Source organism: Marmota marmota, unplaced genomic scaffold (genome assembly GCF_001458135.2).
Source record: "Marmota marmota marmota unplaced genomic scaffold, marMar, whole genome shotgun sequence".
Lineage (NCBI taxonomy): Eukaryota > Metazoa > Chordata > Mammalia > Rodentia > Sciuridae > Marmota > Marmota marmota.
This window is the reverse complement of record NW_026000053.1, coordinates 178,071-197,714: the sequence shown is the minus strand read 5'-3', so window position 1 is coordinate 197,714 and position 19,644 is coordinate 178,071. Positions and strand designations below refer to the sequence as shown.

The following is a 19,644-nucleotide window of genomic DNA, read 5'->3' as shown; positions in this document are numbered from 1 at the left end:
TTCCCCAGCTCTGTCCTCCAGAGTCCTCATCTTCTTTGTTTCCCTCTTCTTGGCATGCTTCCTTCATGCTGAGCTCAGAGCCTGCTGGGCTGATTCCCAATGGCTGCCCTTGGGTTTCTACTGAAATGTACCAGAGTCCAAGGAGAGAAGGGTCAGAGGTGGGTACCCTCTTCCTTCTGCCTTCTGCTTCCTGGGCTCTTTGAGAGCTGCTGTAACAACTTGGAAAGGGGCCTTAGAGATGACCCAGCTCAACACCCTCTCAACCCACTTTCTCCATTCCAGAGAACACCTAAGACATCCTGCATATCTCTTGGGGTTTTTAGCTCCCTGTTCCCTCCTGATCTGTAGGAGAGATTGGGAGAGCATGCTCCAACCAGGAGAAACAAGAAAGGTAAAGGTCAACTGGCCGCTCACACCCAGCCCTCCCTTGCAGGAGGACAATCAGACACGCCAGGGAGAATAGTCAAAGCAGGATCTCATTTAATGAGAAAACACACACAGCTAATATAATGTACAGGAGCCAATCAGGGTAAAGGTCAGCAGGGTGGGGAGAATTTACATCTATACCTATCCTACAGGCAGTAATGGGATACAGGAGCTGTCCATGAGGGCAGAAGGGTTCTGAGCCTATCCTAGAGGTGGTCCGATTCTTCATCACAACCCATGGCAATGCCTTCTGGCTAATCACTAGGTGCTCTCTTAGCCACATGTGGCCCCAGGACTGGGAAGTGGGTAGCAGCCAGCAAGTTAAGTTTCCTCTCTTCTGATGCAACATGCCCCATGTTACATCATGCCCTACACATATCAAGTTCTATAACCATATTCTTTATTTAAAATCTTTTTCATTTGTTATTTTTAGTTAGTTGTGCATGACAGTGGAATGTATTTTGACATATCATATATACATGGAGTATAACTTCCCATTCTTGTGGTTGTACATGATGAGGAGTCACACTGATTGTGTATTCATGTATGCACATAGGAAAGTGATGTCAAATTCATTCTACTATCTTTCCTATTTCCATCCCCCCTCCCTTTCCTTCATTCCTGTTTTTCTAATCCAAAGTACTTCTATTGTTCCCTGTCTGCACCCCCCAACACTGTGTGTTAGCATCCTCATATCAGAGAGAACATTTGGCCTTTAGTGTTTTGGGATTGGCTTATTTCACCTAGTATGATAGTCTCCAGTTCCATCCATTTACCGACAAATGCCATAATTTCATTCTTCTTTATGGTGGTGTAATATTCCATTGTGTATATATGCCAAATTTCTTTATCCATTCATCTGTTGAAGGGCCCTTCAGTTTGTTCCATAGCTTAACTGTTGTGAATTGAGCTGCTATAAATATTGATGTAACCATGTCACTATATGCTGATTTTAAGTCCTTAGGGTATATATTGAGAAGTAGGATAACTGGGTCAAATGGTGGTTCCATTCCAAGTTTTCTGAGGAATTTCCGTACTGCTTTCCAGAGTGGTTGCATCAATTTATAGTGTACATTTCCCTCCATATCCTCACCAACATTTATTGTTGCTTGTATTCTTGATAATTGCCATTTTGACTGGAGTGAGATGAAATCTCAGTGTAGTTTTAATTTGCATTTCTATAATTGCTAGAGATGTTTAACATTTTTTCATATATTTGTTGACCTATCATATTTCTTCTGTGAAGTGTCTGTTCAGTTCCTTTGCCCATTTGTTGATGGGGTTATGTTTCTTGTGTATGTGTGAAGTTATTTGAAATTCTTTATATATCCTGGAGATTAATGCTCTGAGTTGAAGGTGGCAAAGATTTCTCCCATTCTCTAGGTTCTCTCTTCACATTCTTGATTGTTTCCTTTGCTGTTAATAAGCTTTTTAGTTTGATACCATCCCATTTATTGATTTTTTATTCTACTTCTTGTGCTTTAGGAATCTCGTTGAGGAATTGAGTTCCTAAGCCAACATGATGGAGAGTGGGGCCTACATTTTCTTCTAGTAGGAGCAGGGTCTCTAGTCTAATGCCTAGGTCCTTGATCCACTTTGAGTTGAGTTTTGTGCAGGTTGAGAGGTAGGGGTTTAATTCCATTTTGCTACATATGGATTTCCAGTTTTCCTAGCACCATTTGTGAAGAGGCTATCTTTTCTCCAAAATATGTCTATGGTGCCTTTGTCTAGTATGAGATAACTGTATTTTTGTAGGTTTGTCTTTGTATCTTCTACTATAACCATATTGAGACCAGGTCAAGATATCAATGGCCAGTTTACTCCCTTTTTTTCATTCTGTCCTTAATTCCAGTTTTTGAGCCCCTACCAGACACTGAGATTCATGCAGAGAGGATGTTGGGTTACAAAGCCACAGTCCTTACCCTCAAAGACCTCATACTCAAATGAGAGAGACAAATAAATAAAATACACAGTGAAAGTGCAGTGTCAACATTGTGTTTAAGCCCTGAGAGGAGGAGTGGGGTGGGGTGGGGTTCTATAAGGAGGAGGCACAGAAATGTAGAAGAGAAGGAGAAGTGATAACATATGTCCTCTCTGAGTTGCACACTCCTTGAAGGCTGGTGCACAACCCAGTTTCCTTTCACAGCATCCACCTACATAGAATAACACTCCTGGGTATACTGACCACTTCTGCCACATAGCAGTATGACCTTGGCCAAGTTGGTTAATGTCCCTGAGATTCAGTGTCCTCATCTTTAGGATGGTGATAGTCATTCCCACCAGGTTGGTTTGTCATTAAAATTAAATATGGTGATCTATGTCAAGAACTTAGCAGAGGACCTGATTTGTGTAGGAGTCAGTATGTCTGAGCTCTTAGTGGTGTCATTTCAGGCTGAGATTCTAAGAAAATAAGACCAACCACTTTCCTATTTTAAAGAAAGGAGCAGGACCCTGAAGGATAGTGTGGGAGGGGTGTGGATGACCTCTCTCCTTCAACCCATAACAAATGGAAAAACCAAAGGGGAGAGCCGAGGTCAGAGAGAGTGTTTCTTGAAGGTGCCTTGTTGCTGTGCTGTGAATCCATGTTCCTCCCAAGCCACCAACCCCAACTTCTTTCCACCCTGAGCATGAACAGCCTTGGAGAATGAAGGACGTGTTTCTCTCCAGCTCCATGACTAATGAACTACGTGGCACACCTGCTGCACAACTTCAGGAGCTGGCAGGTTACAGTGGACTGGTGTGACCAAGGCTTGAGGAATCACACTGGAGGGCTGGTGTTTGACTGGCGGTGCCCATGTCAGAGTCTAGGAAGGCCGCCCCAAATGGGTTGTACCTTGCTGGGTTGCACCTGTAAGCTCTGTTAGAGCAACATGGATTCTAGGATCCCCACGGGAATCAGAAGTGGCCTGAGTCATGATACTTAGATTCTGACCCGGGGGGGCTGCCCCAAGAGGAGAGGAACCTCACATAAAGAAGCTGAGGTGTACCCTCACCCCAACTCACAGGGACTGCTAGATAACCTGGCGATTAGCTAGAAGAGATGGACTCACCCCTCTGATTTAGGTTTTTTTTTTTTTTTTTTTTTGGTCGCTCTGACCAGATGACTTGGCAAGAACAACATAGAGGAGGAGGAAAAGAAGTTTACTTGGGCTCAAGGTTTCAGAAGTTCCTTCCATGGTTGCTGACTCCATTGCTCTGGGACCAAGTGGGGAAGAACATCATGGCAAAAGGGTGCTGTGGAGGGAATCACCTCAGAGGGGAGAGAGAGAAAGAGGTGGGAGGGTGGAGATCTGCTCTCCAGGCATAAATTGTAAACCCCAAAGGCACGTCCTCATTAGCCTGTTTCCTCCGTCCCACCCCACCTGCCTACAGTAACCACCCGTTCATCCCTGTCAGGGGATTCATGCACTGGTTAGATCAATGCCTTGGGACCCCATCGTTTCACCTCTGAACTTTCTAGTGTTGTCTCACACAGGAGCTTTGGGGGGACACCGCACATCTAAACCGTAACACCCCCCTCCACCTGGCAAGGGACCTGCAAGGGAAGAAAGGTCAGGACATGGGGGAGGACTCTTTGCTCCAAGAAAAATAGTACCTTTAGACACCTGCAAGGCCCAGAGCATGACAAAGAGTGACAAATTCATTCCCACGAGTGAATCCTTAGATGACCAATACTTTCCCCCTCACCCCCTACACTGCACACATCCTGGTACAGAGGGTAGGAGCAGCAGACGCCAAGGCAGAGGGCAGAGAGGGAAGTGCCCCCAACCCCAAATGCTCCCGGGTCAGAGTGTGTGGGACCAGTAACTTCAAAGCTGCAAACCTGGTGGGATGTGTGGGTTGTTGAGCCCCAGTTGTTTGGTGCCCTATTATTTGAGCACAACCCCCAGGCACAAAGGTGAGCCCCCATTACAGTCTGCCCTGTCCACCTCCAGGCCAGGCCCAGGCTGGTCTCGGGGCTTGAATCGCCTCCTTTCCCCGCCACTGAGGAAAGACCCTGCCCCTTAGTCTACCTTCAAGCCTTGTCTACATGGTCTGCTTTGGAGAGTCTTTCATTTTTTTCTTTATTGAGATATTATTGGCAAATAAAATCATATATATTTAAAGCATAAGATGTGAATTGCTATACATGTCCATTGTCCAATGAGTTCCAAAATCAAGTTAATTATCATGTCCATCACCTGATGTGCGTACCGGCACCCCCCAACACTTAACATCTACTTTCTCATGCTAAGTGTTCAAATATTAACTATAATCACTGTGCTGTATCACAGACCCTCAGAGCTCATGCATCTTATAACTGACCAAACTTCTCATCCCCACCTGTAGCCCCAGGCCACCATGTGGAGTCTTGTGCCCTGGCCCTGCCGCTGTCCTCAATGGATAGAGGGAAGGCACAGCTCTTCTGTTTCAGGATGATGGTGCCCGCAGTGCTCCTGGGGCAGCATTCCTTTTCTCATCATAGATCTACGTCTAGATATAGACACAGACATTGCATTACTGCACAGCGTTTTGTTGTTTTCAAATTAGTTTTATTGAGATATATTCCACCACCACTAACAACAAAAATATTCATTTTAAGTTGGAGAGTTTTGACAAATACAGAAACCCATTTAGTCACTACCACAGTCAAGATGTGGCATATTTCCATTTTCCCCAAATCCCTTCCTGTTCCACCCTCACCAAAGCTCAACCCTGACCCAGCCCCAAGCAGCCCCAAGCAGTCCCTGATGACTTTTCCATCACTTCCGATGGGATTCATCACTTTCAGAAGAACCTCACAGAAGTGGATCATACGTGCAAATTCCACGTTAATCAAGAACAATCTGTCCAGATGATAAAACGCTAATATTTTTTCTAGAAAATCAGCAGAAAATGTGAGTTTTTTTCCTCCTAATGAGAAAACTGATAACCATTCTCTCTGGAAAGCACAATATGAAGCATAGACTTTTTGACCATATTCCAGTGACCTCCAAATCTACCAGCCTCCTCCCTCGTCACACTTCCTTTAATTTACCTGTTTCTATTTTTCCTCTAATGCCCTAATTATTTGGCTGGAGTACAAGAATGCCACTTGTGTTCTGCTTATGATCATTTCTAATTTTCTTGGATTTTTGGTTATGAACTGATTTTTCATGGGCAAATATATTTTCAAGAGTACTGTGCTTAAATTCATCTATCATTGACCTAAACTGATTTTGGATCCATTGAACAGAAAGAGTCAGATCCTAAACTACACCGGAAGGTGAGTGAAAGTCACAGTGGCTTTTTGTTAACTTTGTGTGTGTGTGTGTGTGTGTGTGTTTCTATTCCTGCACTTTTTGAAGCCTGCTTTCATGATCTCCCAATTCTCTGAAGTCCTTAAACCTTTATAAGGGAGGATTCCAAGTCGGCCCTTTCCCCATGTTTTCTGTGTGCTTCTGAGTAGGGCAGGAAGGGAAGGAGTCAGGATGACCCTAGTGCTGATTCCAGCCCCCTGATTCTAGCACCCTGTGCATAGAGAAACATGTAAACAGGCAGAACTGGCTGGCTGGGGAGGTGGCCACCTCATGTCCCAGGGCTTGACCCTCTGCTGAAGAGTCACTTGTGGGCTGTCTGCTCTGCATCCTTGCACTGTTCATCCCTTGGAATTTTTGTGTGGGGACAGAGGGAACTCTAGAACTACAAATGAGGGCACAGGTACTGCAAACATTCTTCCCATCCCCAGTTTTCTCAGTCCAACCTAATTCAAGTGTTCTGCAGTGACCTTGTGTTCAAAGACATTTAGATGATATGCACAACATTCCTATCTCATCGGTGATTGCTAATCCTGAGGCAGCGCACCTACTGGCCCTCCACTACCCACTTGGCCTCACCCAGAGAAGGACTCCCATTCCATGCATATTTGCACTAGGATACCAACCCACTGGCCCAAATCCCAGGCGCCACACACACATATGTCCTGAGCTGAGCCAGAGAGATTCTGGAGCTCAGATAAAGAGAAGACTGGTCTGTCTTTCCAAGCTAGGAAACACAGAATGGTCAGGGCTGGGGAATCAGTCTGTCATGAGGTAGGAGGAAAAATAGCCTTTTATTTATTCATTTATTTATATTGGTTGTTCAAAACATTACAAAGCTCTTGACATATCTATTTCATACATTTGATTCAAGTGGGTTATGAACTCCCATTTTTAGATACAGAAAGAAAGTGTGCGGGGAGCACAAGTACGGGAGACAGAGCCTGAGACTTCCAGGTTCTGTTAGCTTTCAATTCCTGGCTCCAACCCAGCTGTCCTTTGTGTGTTGGTTTCTATGTGATATTCCTTTAAACTTGAATAAATTTTCTGATTTTGCTCATGGTAATTTGGAGTTGTTTCCTGTTCATTTATAGCCAAATGAACTTGGAATAAGGTGCAATCAGGAAATGAAGCTGCACATGACCACATAGCTGACCCATTTCAGGGGTAGGGACACTTGGATTCCATGATGCTGGAACAGAAAGCTGGTCATCAGTGACCTGCAGACTGAAACCACTAGTAAAATGATTGTTGGGTGGGTTTTGGAACTTGGAGAATTTTTCTAATGAGACTGAGGCATTACGGGCTCAGAAGGTCAGGTTGAAGGATGTCAGGTTGTGCTGCAGATGCCCTAGGGCTTCAGCAAGGTGCCAGGGGAAGTGTCAAATCTGAGACTGTTGCTGCAAGTGTATATCAACAATCAGGTCAGTTATGCAACCCTGCTCCTGAAGGCCTCTCTGCTCATGGTATAGGATCGGAGACCACAGAGAGTCCATCCTAGAAGGTAATCACAGGACCAACTGAGCTGAAACTGTTACACTCTGCAGCAACCTACATCCAGAACTAAATTTGGCACATCAATTATGAAACAGGGAGGTTCTGGCAATTGGAAAGCTCACAGAGCCAACCAGGCAGAGGCAGAATTTCTTTGCTGGTGTCCTCCACACCCAAAGGCATAATTCATTAGGCAGAGAACTTGGGCACAGCTCTCCAGCTTCCTTCTAAGAACTGAAGCCCACAGGCACAGCCCGGCTCTGGCTGTCCTGCTTAGCAAGCTGTCTGGAGACGGCTTTGAGCAAATGCAGACTCCCTAAATTAAATCAATAGGCTGCCAGTTAAGATTTTACAGGTTTTTTGTTGCCAAGAAAACCGTAGCCTGGTCAACAGGGTCTTTAGATGGACACAACTGCACTGCCAGGCATCTTGGGCCTTCAGAAGAGCACAGGCCCAATCCTGGAGGCTGCCAGCTCCCCTCAGAAGGCTTCAGGAAACCACAGCCAGTTAATTCTGCCCCAAAGTTGCCCCAGGGTGGCTGTGAAGTATCCTGGAGAAGGGCAATATCTTTATGGACAGAAGATGGCCTGGCACCACTGGCTAGCCAAGGGACCAGCTCCAGGTGCCACCAGGGGTCAGCATGCAGATGGCCATGAGCTTTGTCAGGTGTCCTGCCGGAGCTAATTTGCATCTCAAGCTGGTGACCAATGTGTGGCTGTGGGCCTGGAGTTGCCTCTTTTGTTTTTAAGTGGGAAAGTGATATGGCTGTGTCCAGCCTTCCTCCCAGGGTTCCCATCAGGTGGGACTCGAGGGTGGATGGTTATCATTTCCTCTACAGGCTGGATGAGTTTCTCCTGGAGGAGAAAGAGGCCTTGCCTGGGACCCGAGCCTCACCTCTGTGTGCAACAGGAGCTGAGGAGGAGCAGGTGTCGGCAGGTAGAAATGCACATGGGCTCCCTCTGCTGTGGACCTTGGTATGGAAACCTGGCCCACACAGGGCTGGAAGATTTTATTTTTCTGGGAATTTTGAATCGGATATAGGAGATAGCACATGGATTTCTCTGTGTGGCCTGACTACAAAGATGCTAGTGCCTCTACTTAGCAGTGGCAGCCATGGGCACAAACAGCAGAAAGGTGGTCTGCAGAGAAGAAGCAGGTGTCTCTGCAAAGCAGGCCGGGGTGGGCTGGGGGGCGAGAGAGATGCAGAGCTGCTTCATGATTGCTTGCCTGACTCATTTCTGGGATGGAACAATCTTTGGGTTCCATGAAATAGTCTTGACTCCTTTTTTTACTTTTTTGGTAACTGTCTATATTGAAATAATCATAGATTCAGAAGGACTTGCAAAGATAGTACAGAGAGGCCCCATGTTCCCTACTCTCAGTTTCCCCCAGGGTTGCAATTTAGGTAACTATAGTACCATGTCAGGACCAGGAGCCCACAGTGGTAGAGTACGTCCTGGGCCATTTCACGCCCCTCATAGATTTGTGTAGACACTGCCACCCTCAAGATGCAAAACTGCTCCATCCCAGGAGGATTCCTTTCTCTGATACCTCTTTAGTCAGCCTCCACCCCCATTCCTAAGCCCCGATAATTACCAATCTGTTTCTCAACTCTGTCATCTGGTCTTTTTGTGACTGTTCTATCCATGGAATCATATAGTTGTAACCCTTTGAGACTGGCCGTCCTTCCCCCACCCCCAGCATAATTTCCTAGAGATCATTTAAGTCACTGCATCAGGAGTCTATTCCTTTTTAACACCCAACAGTAAGTATCCGTGGTGTGGATATACCGGTTTGTGTAGCTGTTCACCTCTTGAGGGCCTTCTTGATTATTTCCTGTTTGGGACTATTATGAATAAAACTGCTCTAACATTTGTACACAGATTTTTCTGTGAATATGAGTTTTCATTTCCCCAGGAACAATGCTGAGGAGAGCAATTGCCTGGCCCCTGGTGTTGTAGTTTGGATCTGGGATGTCCTCTAAAGCTTCCTGTGTGGAAGGTTTGGTCCCCAGCTGGTGGCATTATTGGAAGGTAGTGGATATGTTGGGAGGTAGGGCCTAACTGGAAGAGGCAGGTCACTGGGGGCTGCTCTTGAAGTGTGTATTTTGTCCCTGGACCTTACCGCTCACCCCCACTCTGTCTGCTTCCCAGCTGCTGCGGGGAGGTAAGCAGCTCTGCTCCACCCTGGCCCTGCACCATGATGATCCACTTCACCACATGCCCAGAGACAATGAGTCCATCCAACCATGGATGGAACCTTTTGAAACCATGAGCCAAAGTAAACCTTTCATTCTTTTAAGTTATCTCAGGTATTTTGTCACTGCAATGAAAAGCTGACAAACACATCTGGTAAGTGTGTGTTAAATCTTTTAAGAAACTGCCAAACTGTTTTCTGGAGTACCATTTTCCATTCCTTCCAGCAACATCTCACTGATCTAGTTTCTCTGCACGCTCACTAGCATTTGGTGTTGCAATTACTTTTATTTTACTCTTTTAATAAGTGTGTCGTGATTGCTCACAGAGACTTACACTTGTATTTCCCTTATGGCTAGTATTGTTGAATAACTTCTCATGTGTGTTTATGCTATCTGTATATTCTCATTGATAAAACATCTCTTCATATCCACTGTCCATTTTCTAATAGGATTGTGTATTTTTAAATGTTTTACTGTTAAATTTTAATATAAATTTTCTTAAAAAAACAAGTTTGAAATGGGCTTCTGCTACTTGCACAACTGAGACTTATGGGTTGTCTGTGTTGTACTTAATGACAATCACAATAATGGCTAACATTTATTAAGCCTGTAGTTGTGCCAGGTACTGTTCTCTAGTGACATCCAGGTCTTAGCTTACTTGATAAATGTTTTGTTTTTCTAAACAGAGTATATTTTGTTATAAATATTAACTGCCAATACAATTTTGTTTACAAATCAAATTGTTGGCATAAACAAACAGCATGGACAATACACGTTGCTTAAATTCTAATTGACTGCATTTATTTGTGTCTCAATTTACTGAGAGAAATGCAAGCCACTGGCGTCGCAGGGGCTTCTGAGTAAGTGAAATAAGCATTCATATTTTAAAAAGTGATGCCATGCATACATGTTTTTCATTAGTGTTAAGTAAATTCCTGACAATTGTCAGTTCAACTAATTCTACATAAATCTCCCAAACCTTTGTCTCCTTCTAAAGTAAAGGCAGAAAATAAACACCCATTTATGTTTTTACAAATCGCATTGGTGCAAGTAATACGGACACACGTGTGTTGGTCAGGTCTTCTGAAGTGAGGCAAACACCCCATTTTCTGAGGTTTAGAAAGAGGTCAGGGGCTCAATGAACTTCCCCAGGGAGACTATCCAATTGGTGTTCAGTAGAACTACCTGGGTCAAAGGCAGGGGTCCCTTTGGGGACGGAGGTACTCCTTGTGCCCCAGTGGCTGCAAGTGTGTGATTACAGGGTGATCAGGTCATTGGGCAGCGGCTGCTCTTGGATTCTTGGCTAGAGATAAATGAATCGGGTCCCCACGGTGCAGCCTGGCAGTGTGTGGAGATTCAGGGTCTGAATGCTGTTGCCACAGTGCAGCCTGAGGTGTGAGGAACTGTGAGAGTCTGTGCAGAGGCAGGGGTGTGGATCTGCATGTCATGGGAGGGCCACGCACCTTGACTGAGGTCCAGAGGTGGCACCTAGGGAACCAAACACCACCCACTTACCCCACCCAACACTGACCATTAAACACCTACCCGCCCCACCCAACACTGACTCGGCAGGTGCAGGGAAAGTCTCTGGTCTCGTCTTCTTCAGCAAGGCTCCTGGGAACTTTGAGCACCAAGGTGTGACAAGCTCAGCCCCTGCCCAGCCTCTCCTCTGTCTTCTCCCTGGTCTCAGTGCCACCCTTCCAAGCTTCCTAGCTTTGACCTCGCTGATTCCTTTGGTCTCTCCTCACCCCTTCTCCTTTGGGCTCGATGCCTGTCCCCTTTCCTACTAACTGTGTGCTTTTCTATTCATCACTGCTGCAGGTGGCTTTGCCTCACCCCAGGAAGCCCCAGGACTCTCCCACTGGGAAGATGTCCAGGCAGTAGCTCTGCCTACCCCTCACTCCCTCTCTTTCCAATATTATTTTCCCTTCTCTGCCCCAACATTCAAATTGAGGCCTCACCACTTAACAGGTGAGGTTGTTTGCAGAGTGTCTATTTGTTATAAATGGGGTAGATGCTCCCTGTACAGATTGTGTGTGTGTGTGTGTGTGTGTGTGTGTGTGTGTGTGTGTGTTGCCCACCACAACCTAGCACTCAAACAGCAGCTAGATAGAAATGGAGCAGCCCTCCCCACTTCTCCTCTTCCCCCCTTGGTCTCTGCTCTCAGGTAGTGATGTCCTGCACCCCCTCACCCCCACTGTCCCCACCCCACCCTCCTTCCCAGTCAACATGGGGGGCTCCACCTGGCCTTCCCTCCCCTGGCAGCAGAGGATCTCTTATTGGCTGCCATCACCATGGCAACCCCCTGTCTCCGCTCCCCCTCCCTCACTTTTCAGAGCCAGCAGATCTGTGGAGTTCAGCTTCTCAGGGCTGGGAGGGAAGGCAGGTGGGGAAGGAGGGAGGGCTCCTGACAGCCAGGGCAGCCATACATTTGAGGTTTGCTTGGATTCCAGATCCTGACTTGGCATGCAGTGCGGCCTCTATTGCCTCCACGCACTGAAGGAAATGCTTCTGCTATCCTCAGGCTCTTCAGTTCCCTCTGACATAGGCCAGCTTGGCCTGAGGGTCCTGGGTGGTGGCCTGTGACACTCATGGAGAGTGTGTTGTTCAAAGGCACTCACTGAATGTGGAGCAGAATGATGTCTCTCCTGCTGTCCGTGCAGCCCTGTGGGGGGAGTTCAGGAGAAGACAGCTGCATAAGCTGCAAACTCAAAGTCAGGCAGGGCTGTTGGTCATTCTGACACCCTCAAGTCCCCTGACAAGTGTCCTTGAGTCCTGATGAGGAGTCATCTTGGGAGACATATGTCCATGTGGGCCCCCCTGCAGAAGCCCGCAGGGCCTGGGCCCCAGCTGTGGGAAGCAGTCCGGGATCTCTACAGAGCAAACATTCCACACATCCTCTACATTCAGCAGGCCACCTTCAGATCCTAGACAATGATGTTGGAGTTAGAAAAAGGATTTCAAAGCATGGGCTGAGTTCAAGGTAACCTTTAATCATTATGTGCAGTCTCAGTGACCAGAGGTGTGGTGGTCAAGGGTGAGGATGATGACATTGATGAGAGGTGATGTCATACCGAGTTGAGGTGATGTCATTCTGAAACACACTGCACAGGGATGATCCTCAAAGTCATCAAGTCATGTGCAAGAATCCCGAAACAAAAGGACAAACACTACATGATGTCACTTATATGATATACTTAGAATCAGGCAAATTAATAGAGTTGGAAAGTAGATTAGAGGTTAGGGAGAAAAGGACGGTTTTAATGGTTACAGATGAATGTTAGGGAGATGAAAAGCTTCAGGAGATGGTTGGTGACAGTCACACAACATTCATTGTATAGAGTGCCACTGAATGGGATACTTAACAATGTCAGTGGGCTGGGATGTGGCTCAGTGGTACAGGGCTCGCCTAGCATGTGCAAGGCCCTGGGTTTGATTCCCCACACTGGAAAAAGGGCAAAACTTACATTTTGAATGTTTTGCCACCATTAAAAGTGAGTCCTTCCCAAGAAAACTGAGTGAGGAAGATTGGGTAGTGAAAAGCAAGGATGGTCACATGGAGGTGCCCCCAGGAGGAGTCCGGCTCTGCAGGGCACCTCAATCCTCCTGCTGCACCTGCCCTCTCCTGTCCACAGGCTGATAGTGAGCAGCTGAGCTTCCTGCATCAGGGGCTCCCTGGGTTCCCCGAGGGCATGGAAGGCACTATAGATGACCCATCCTCTCCCCCCAGGATCCCACCACATTTAGGAACTTCCAGGGTAAAAATTAGTCTGGGTTCCTACCTGTGGCTCCCTCTGGTAGACCCAGGCTGTTCATGTGGGCCGTGAGGACTCACTGGTCCTGAGTAAATGCCACAACACAGATGTGGCTGACACCTCCTGAGGGCCGCCAGGGGGATGTCGTGCTCTCCTGGGACCCCTGCATGAAGCCCTTGCCAGCTCCAGGCCTGTCACTCATAGGGACTTGCCATTGAACTTAAGGCCCACTTGGGTAATCAGAGATGATCTCATTTTGGGATCTTTAATAACATCTGAGGAAATCTTTTTTTTTTTTTTTCCTAATAAGACCACATTCACAGTCATTAGGATTAAGATGTGGATGAATCTTACTCAACTCACTCTACTGAATGGAAATGTCATTTGGCCTCTGTGGCCCTCAGTTTCTTCATTCATAAAATGCAGATAGTATTGCTACTTCACACAGTTATGAAAACTAAAGTAAAAGAGTGTGTACATAGCAAATATTCTATGAGTACCATTTTTATCATGCAGATTCTAATCCCATGGTCATCACCAATTCCTTGACCATGCCCACTGCTGCTCACCTCTGTGACATCTCCTGTTCCCTCCTTGGTCTTCCTCCTCTGGCTCCTGACATTCTCTATGTTCCCAAAACTCCTAGCACAGTAGCTTCCATGTAGAATGTGCTTAAATACATAGCACATTTTAAAATTAATCCATAGCCCTAGGCCAGGCTGGCTTGAGTTCTCAGGACCATGGAGGAAGCAGTAGTGGGAATCTAGTTCCTCCCTTGGCCACTAGGGAGGAACTTAAAAGTCACAAGATGGGGATGCTCAACTTGGCTCTGCCACCTCAGAGCTGTGTGACCTTAGTCTAGCATCTTAACTTCTTTGAGCCCCAGGTCCCTTGTCTGAAAGTGAAGCTGATGATGTCTCTTTTGTGGGCCTAGCTCTAGCTCAGTAAAGCTCAGCTGGGATGCTGTGGGAGTGAAGTGCTCCCTGAGCACAGCCTCATCCTCATTCTGGCTCGGGCCAAGGGCTACATCCTTTGACTCCAAGTGCTTGCCCCTGCTCAGCTCCCCTTCTTTTTTCAGGTGGGCTTCTCTTCCCCCTCTTCCATTTCTGATCCATCACCCAGGTTAAGCTCCAAGGCCACTGCCTCTCCTGGCAAGAGCTTCCTCACTCAGCCTGTCGCCTTCAGATAGCCCGGCCCTGAGCAGATTGTGCAGGCTGCAGACTCATGACCGGGGACTTCACATCCAGGCACTAGGCCTGCCTCCCCGCTCGGGCCCCCCCGGCACCATCAGGACCAGCCTGATACCAGAGAAAGAAGGTCCATTGTGTGTCTCGGGAGAGGCCTGGCAGGGGCCTCTGGACCTAGCACAATGTGGAGAAAGGAGACCGAGACTGTGTGGGCAGCTAGATCTAGGTCAAGTCTGTGCGCTCTCTAGTCACACAGACCCTCTAAGCCTCATTCTCCTCACCTGGGAATCGAGACAGCAATCCTTGCAGGGCTAAGGGTAGGACTACCCTGACACAGAGAGAAGGACCCTGACATCCATGACGCATTCTTTGTGCTGGTGCAGGGCGGAGGCTTTTCTCATCTAACTGGTACATCTCTGTGCAGAATTAAGGTCAGAAAAGCAAGGTTTGGACATGTGACATGACTAGTCAAGAGTTGACATCTGCAATCACTCTGCACTGGTCTAGCTCTTACCCCAGAGCTGGCCCTGCTACTCCCACGAGCTCAGACCCCAGCTTCTAGTGGGAAGGCACCTTGGCTCTTGGAGGAAAGGGGCTCCAGTTTGGCCTCAGTGTCACTTAGCCACGTGAGGATGTGAGCAGGCAGCCTGCTGGCTCGTGCCACCTACCACTGGCAGAGAGACCAGTGGTCAAAGATGGAGCGGCCTGGGTGACAAGCACTCTCCAGAGCCAGCCGTTCCTGTCTTTGGTGAGCTCCAGGCAGTGCCTTCACTGCTCCTCCTACCTCCTTTTCTGTCCTGCCTCCTTCTCACCTCTACTCCAGCACCAACCAGCTCAAGGGAGCCCTGAAGGACACTGAGCTTTTTCACCCTGACCCTGGCCTGAGCAGTTCCCTGGCAGAATGACCTCTTCGCCAGATTCTGACCTGTCCTTTATGCTCTGACTGGGGTCCCTCCCTGGCTCCCTTGGCCTCATGCTGAGTAGGGAGCCCAACTCTGGCTCCCACAAAGCCCCGATGTGTCTATTTGTGTCTCTGAATCAACCAAGTATGATGACATTGGGCCTTGATCCTTCTCTTTTCGTGGTCCAGGGTTGTTTTTAGTGGGGTCAGGGAGGGCCTGGGCCAGTGGTTCTTGGAGGGCGGGCAAGAGAGAGGCCATCTTGAAAAGGTTTTAACATCTCTGTCCAACTCTCTCTCACCCCGTGTCAGAGCTGGCTGGAGAGAGGTGGTGTGTGGAGACAGAAGTTCAGAGGGGTTGTTATTTTTAAAAATGCCTCTAGTCAATTCCTACTGGAGACTGGCCTCTCACCAGCATCCTTGCCTTGGGAAGGCCACTGAGCTGCCCAGGGAGACAGAGGAACACCCCTTGTTCATAGGGGTTTGGGAAACTCAAGTTCACACTCAGGCCTCCAGACAAGGAAGCCAACAGCAACATTGGCATTAGTGGCTGAACTTGACCCAGTTAAGCAGAAGGGGGTGGGTATTTGGGGTAGTGAGAGCTGGTGGAAAGAGGGCCTAGGGGTGAGAGCAAGTGCAGTACCCCAAGGTTCCTCTGCAGTTGTATAGAGACCCTCCTTAGGCTGATAATCTATCAGTGGTAAACTATTTCTTTTTTGTTTCAGAGTTTGACGGTGTCCTGAGCTGGTGAGAGATGCCTTCTGTGACTTTCAGTCAGATCAGCCACCAGATCCCAGCAAACATGACCCTTGCAGGTAGGTCCCCACATGGCATGGAAGCATGGGCTATTTCTCTGCACATAATGATTTATGGATGCACAGAGACATGTCTACTTGCAAGGCCAAGTAGAACCTGACCCCAAAGTTCAGCAGAAAAGGAGACACACATAATATGAAAACAGGTCTTCAAGTTTCTGAAAAGTAATGCAGGCCAACATCATCATCTAAACTCGGCTGTCAGATAATCCACAACCACACTAGTGGGATACTAATAATGCATTGCCCAGCTGTGCAATCTCCCAAATTAGTGATTTTTAAATTTTTTTTTAATTTTTTTTGTGTGTAGTATTGAAGATTGAACGCAGGGTGCTGTGTCACTGCTACATATCCAGCCCCTTTTTAATATTCTATTTTGAGGCAAGGTCTCACAAATTTGCCAAGGGTGGCCTTGAACTTGTGATTTTCTGGCCTTAGCCTCTGAAGTCCCTGGGATTACCGAACATGCACCACTACACCTGGCCTTAAAGTAATGATTTTGAAAGTGAATAAAAATAAGTGCAATTAGAGTTTTTTGGCCACCCCTTCTCCGCCCAGTAACAATTTCTTCTTGTGCAAACATTCTGCCTCTGTGCTTTTAGCGGGTCTAACGACAGGCCTGGAAAGAGAAGGGGTAGAGCATGGAGATGCCTCCCATGAGAAGGAAGGGCTTTTATTCCCATCCCAGCCTTTGTCCCACCATGGTGGCTCCTGACCATCTCAGTCCCCGGGTGGTGGATGGGATTATAACTGCAGTTTTTCTTCCTTTTGCTCATCGGTGTATTTTTTTCTTTTAAAGTTTTTTTAAATGCCCATGTGGTATTTCTGCAGTCACTTTTGTTTTCAATTGTGAAAGAAAATGAGGGAAGAGCACTTGGCTCTGTGCTGGGCAGGTTGCTGCTGAGAAGGCCTGAGAATGCCAGGCACAAAAGCATGTCTACTAACTTCAGGGAAGTGGAGAGGGATGGACATGGGTCACCACTGTGGCCTGGGTGGCTCTGAACTGTGACCTCCAAGCACAGAGGGAGTTGTTGTTGGTGGAGATACACTCCTGCCTCATGGACACCAGTCATGCTGGCTTTGGCCACTGTGCTGGGAAGGTCAGGAAGAACAGCCCCACTTAGCACCCAGCAAGGTGTGGAGCAGAGGGACAGTGAAGACTCCCTGTCCTGTCTTCTTCTCCACCCTTTGTGTGGCACTACCCAGTGCTTCTGGTAGAATGTAGCATGGATTTCCTACATCCCAATGCCAAAGAAGTGGCCCATCCAGGGTGGGCATGGGGAGACAGAAAGCTGAGTCCCAGAGTCAAGCTGGGGGCTGGTGGTAGTGCTTGGATTCTATACCTGAGGGTGCCTGGCATTTGGTGCTAGGAGGGGAGAAATACTGGAGGACAGATGGGGCCACTGGGTGCTCTGGAAGGGGACAAATGAGGGGCTGAATCACTTGCCAGTATCCTAAGGAGGTGGCTCCAGACGTGGGAGGCATGGGTGCAGGTGGCTTGGATGCGTCTCTGGAGATGAAAACTCCAGGCCAACTCATGTGGACGTGGGTCTCTGAGGCCAGCCAGGGTCCCCAACTTCACCTGCCTGATGTTTCCGCAGCCTACAAGGAGATGAAGGAGCTCCCACTGGTGTCCATGTTCTGCTCCTGCTTCCTGGCTGACCTTCTGAATAAGTCATCTTACAAATATGAAGGTCAGTGAGGACTCAGTTGGGGAAAAAAGGAGTAGAGGCTCCTTCCCGTGCACATGCTCCCACCCAGAGTTCCAGGGTCCGAGTTGCAGGGGTCCAGCCTGGGGCACTAGATGGCAGCTGGGCTCTGAATCAGGCCCTCTCTAGAGCATTCCCTCTTAGTTTCACCTTTTTCATTTCTCGAACAAACAACACCAAGGGGAACCAGGCAGAGAGTCCACCCTCGGGAACAAACCAGAAGGGAAGAGGGGACACGGGGTAGTTGAGGGGTCTCCTAGGGAAGGAGGAGATGCTCTGAGAGTTTGGAGGTGGGAAGAGGGCTTCCTGCCTGCGCTGTGGTGGCTGTACTGCTCGGGGCCAGTGTCAGAGATGGTTCTCAGACACTGGAGGTCCAGGTTCTCCTGCTGGGTGTGGGGGACAGGTCACCTCCTATTTCCTGTTGAGAGGAAGGGGTGGGGTTGCCCTGGCAGTAGGAGATGGCGGGTTTGGATGACCTGGGATTGTCTTTTCTGTTTAGGCTGATGTAGGAGACAGTGTAGGAGGAAAGGTCAAAGCCAGCGGAAAAACAGTGCTGACTGTACAGAAAGAAGAGAACAGGGTAGGAATAGTCAGGGTCCACAGGCCACGTGGTCAGTGGGTACCAGGATGAGGAGGGGCCTGGGTGGGCAGTGGGTAAAATGCACCACTGTCTGTCACCAGCAAGGACAATGGGTGCAAGAACTAATCCTCAGAGGAGGCTGGTGGTAGAGGCAGAAGCCAAGGCAGCTGCTGTTGCTGTGGCTGGTGTCAGACATCACATGTCCCCAGGGCCCTAATTGAGGAGCCTGGGGCCTTACTGTGGCTATGGACCTTAGGCCCTATCAGCCCTCTGACCTTAGGTAGCAGTGCTCAGGACAGAACCAGGCCCCTGGACACTGGTTTGCCGTGGGGTCCCAGCTCTCCTGTTCTGTGTGCATGCTTTAGGGGGGCCCAGCTATTCATCAACAGGTATGCAGCCCTGGCTCTCATCCTGCAGCAGACACAGTGGACCTGAACTGGTGTGTCATCTCAGATATGGAAGTCATTGAACTGAACAAATGCACCTCGGGCTAGTCCTTCAAAGTCATCCTGAAGCCACCTTCCCTTGATGGGATGCCCAAGTTCAATGCCTCCTTTCTCTGGCGGCGAGACCCATCACTGGAAGAGATCCAGAAGAAACTAGAAGCAGCCGAGGAATGAAGGAAGGTAAGTGCTCCCCTTTCTTTCTTCTCTCCATCTTAGCATGGGCAGGAGGGAGCTGGAGAAGACGGGTGGTGGCTGTGAGGTGGGGTAAGGTCATATCTAGACAGGCCCTCCTGGGGACAAGGCAGAGGAAGAGGCTCCAATAAGGGAAAGAAAGAAGTGAGGACTCCCATCCTGCAGGAGCTCACAGCTTGGTTAGGAGGACAATGCACTGTGCCACTTGTCTCCCAGAGGTGGCCTTATATGAGTGACAAGAATAACACAGTAAAAAATGTTAGGAATTTAAGGTAAGAATTTTTTTTTCACTGGGAGGGAGGGGACAAGGCCATGGTACCTTTCCTCAGTAGGTCTTCTGGGTTCCCTATTGATGCTCATGGCTCAACTCTGACACCATTTTGGTATAAACTCTTCTTCATCCTTTAGCAGAAAACAATCTTTTCCTCTTTGGAACTCCTGTGGCACTTCCTCTCCACTCTTAAGAACTCTTCTCACATGTTAGTCTGGGTTTTATTTATGTATTTTTAAAATTTTAAATTTATTCTAATTAGTTGTACATGACAGTAGTATGTACTTTGATACATCATATATAATGGAGTATAATTTCTCATGTACATTATGTAGACTCACACTGGTCATATAGTTATATATATATATATATATATACTGTCTCTTATACACATCTAT

The 19,644-nt window shown here is 47.8% G+C and overlaps 1 pseudogene; it reads left to right on the top strand.

Moving 5' to 3' along the window:
* The window catches only part of LOC107161034, a 35,248-nt pseudogene that overhangs the window by 11,392 nt on the left and 4,212 nt on the right, over window positions 1–19,644 (top strand).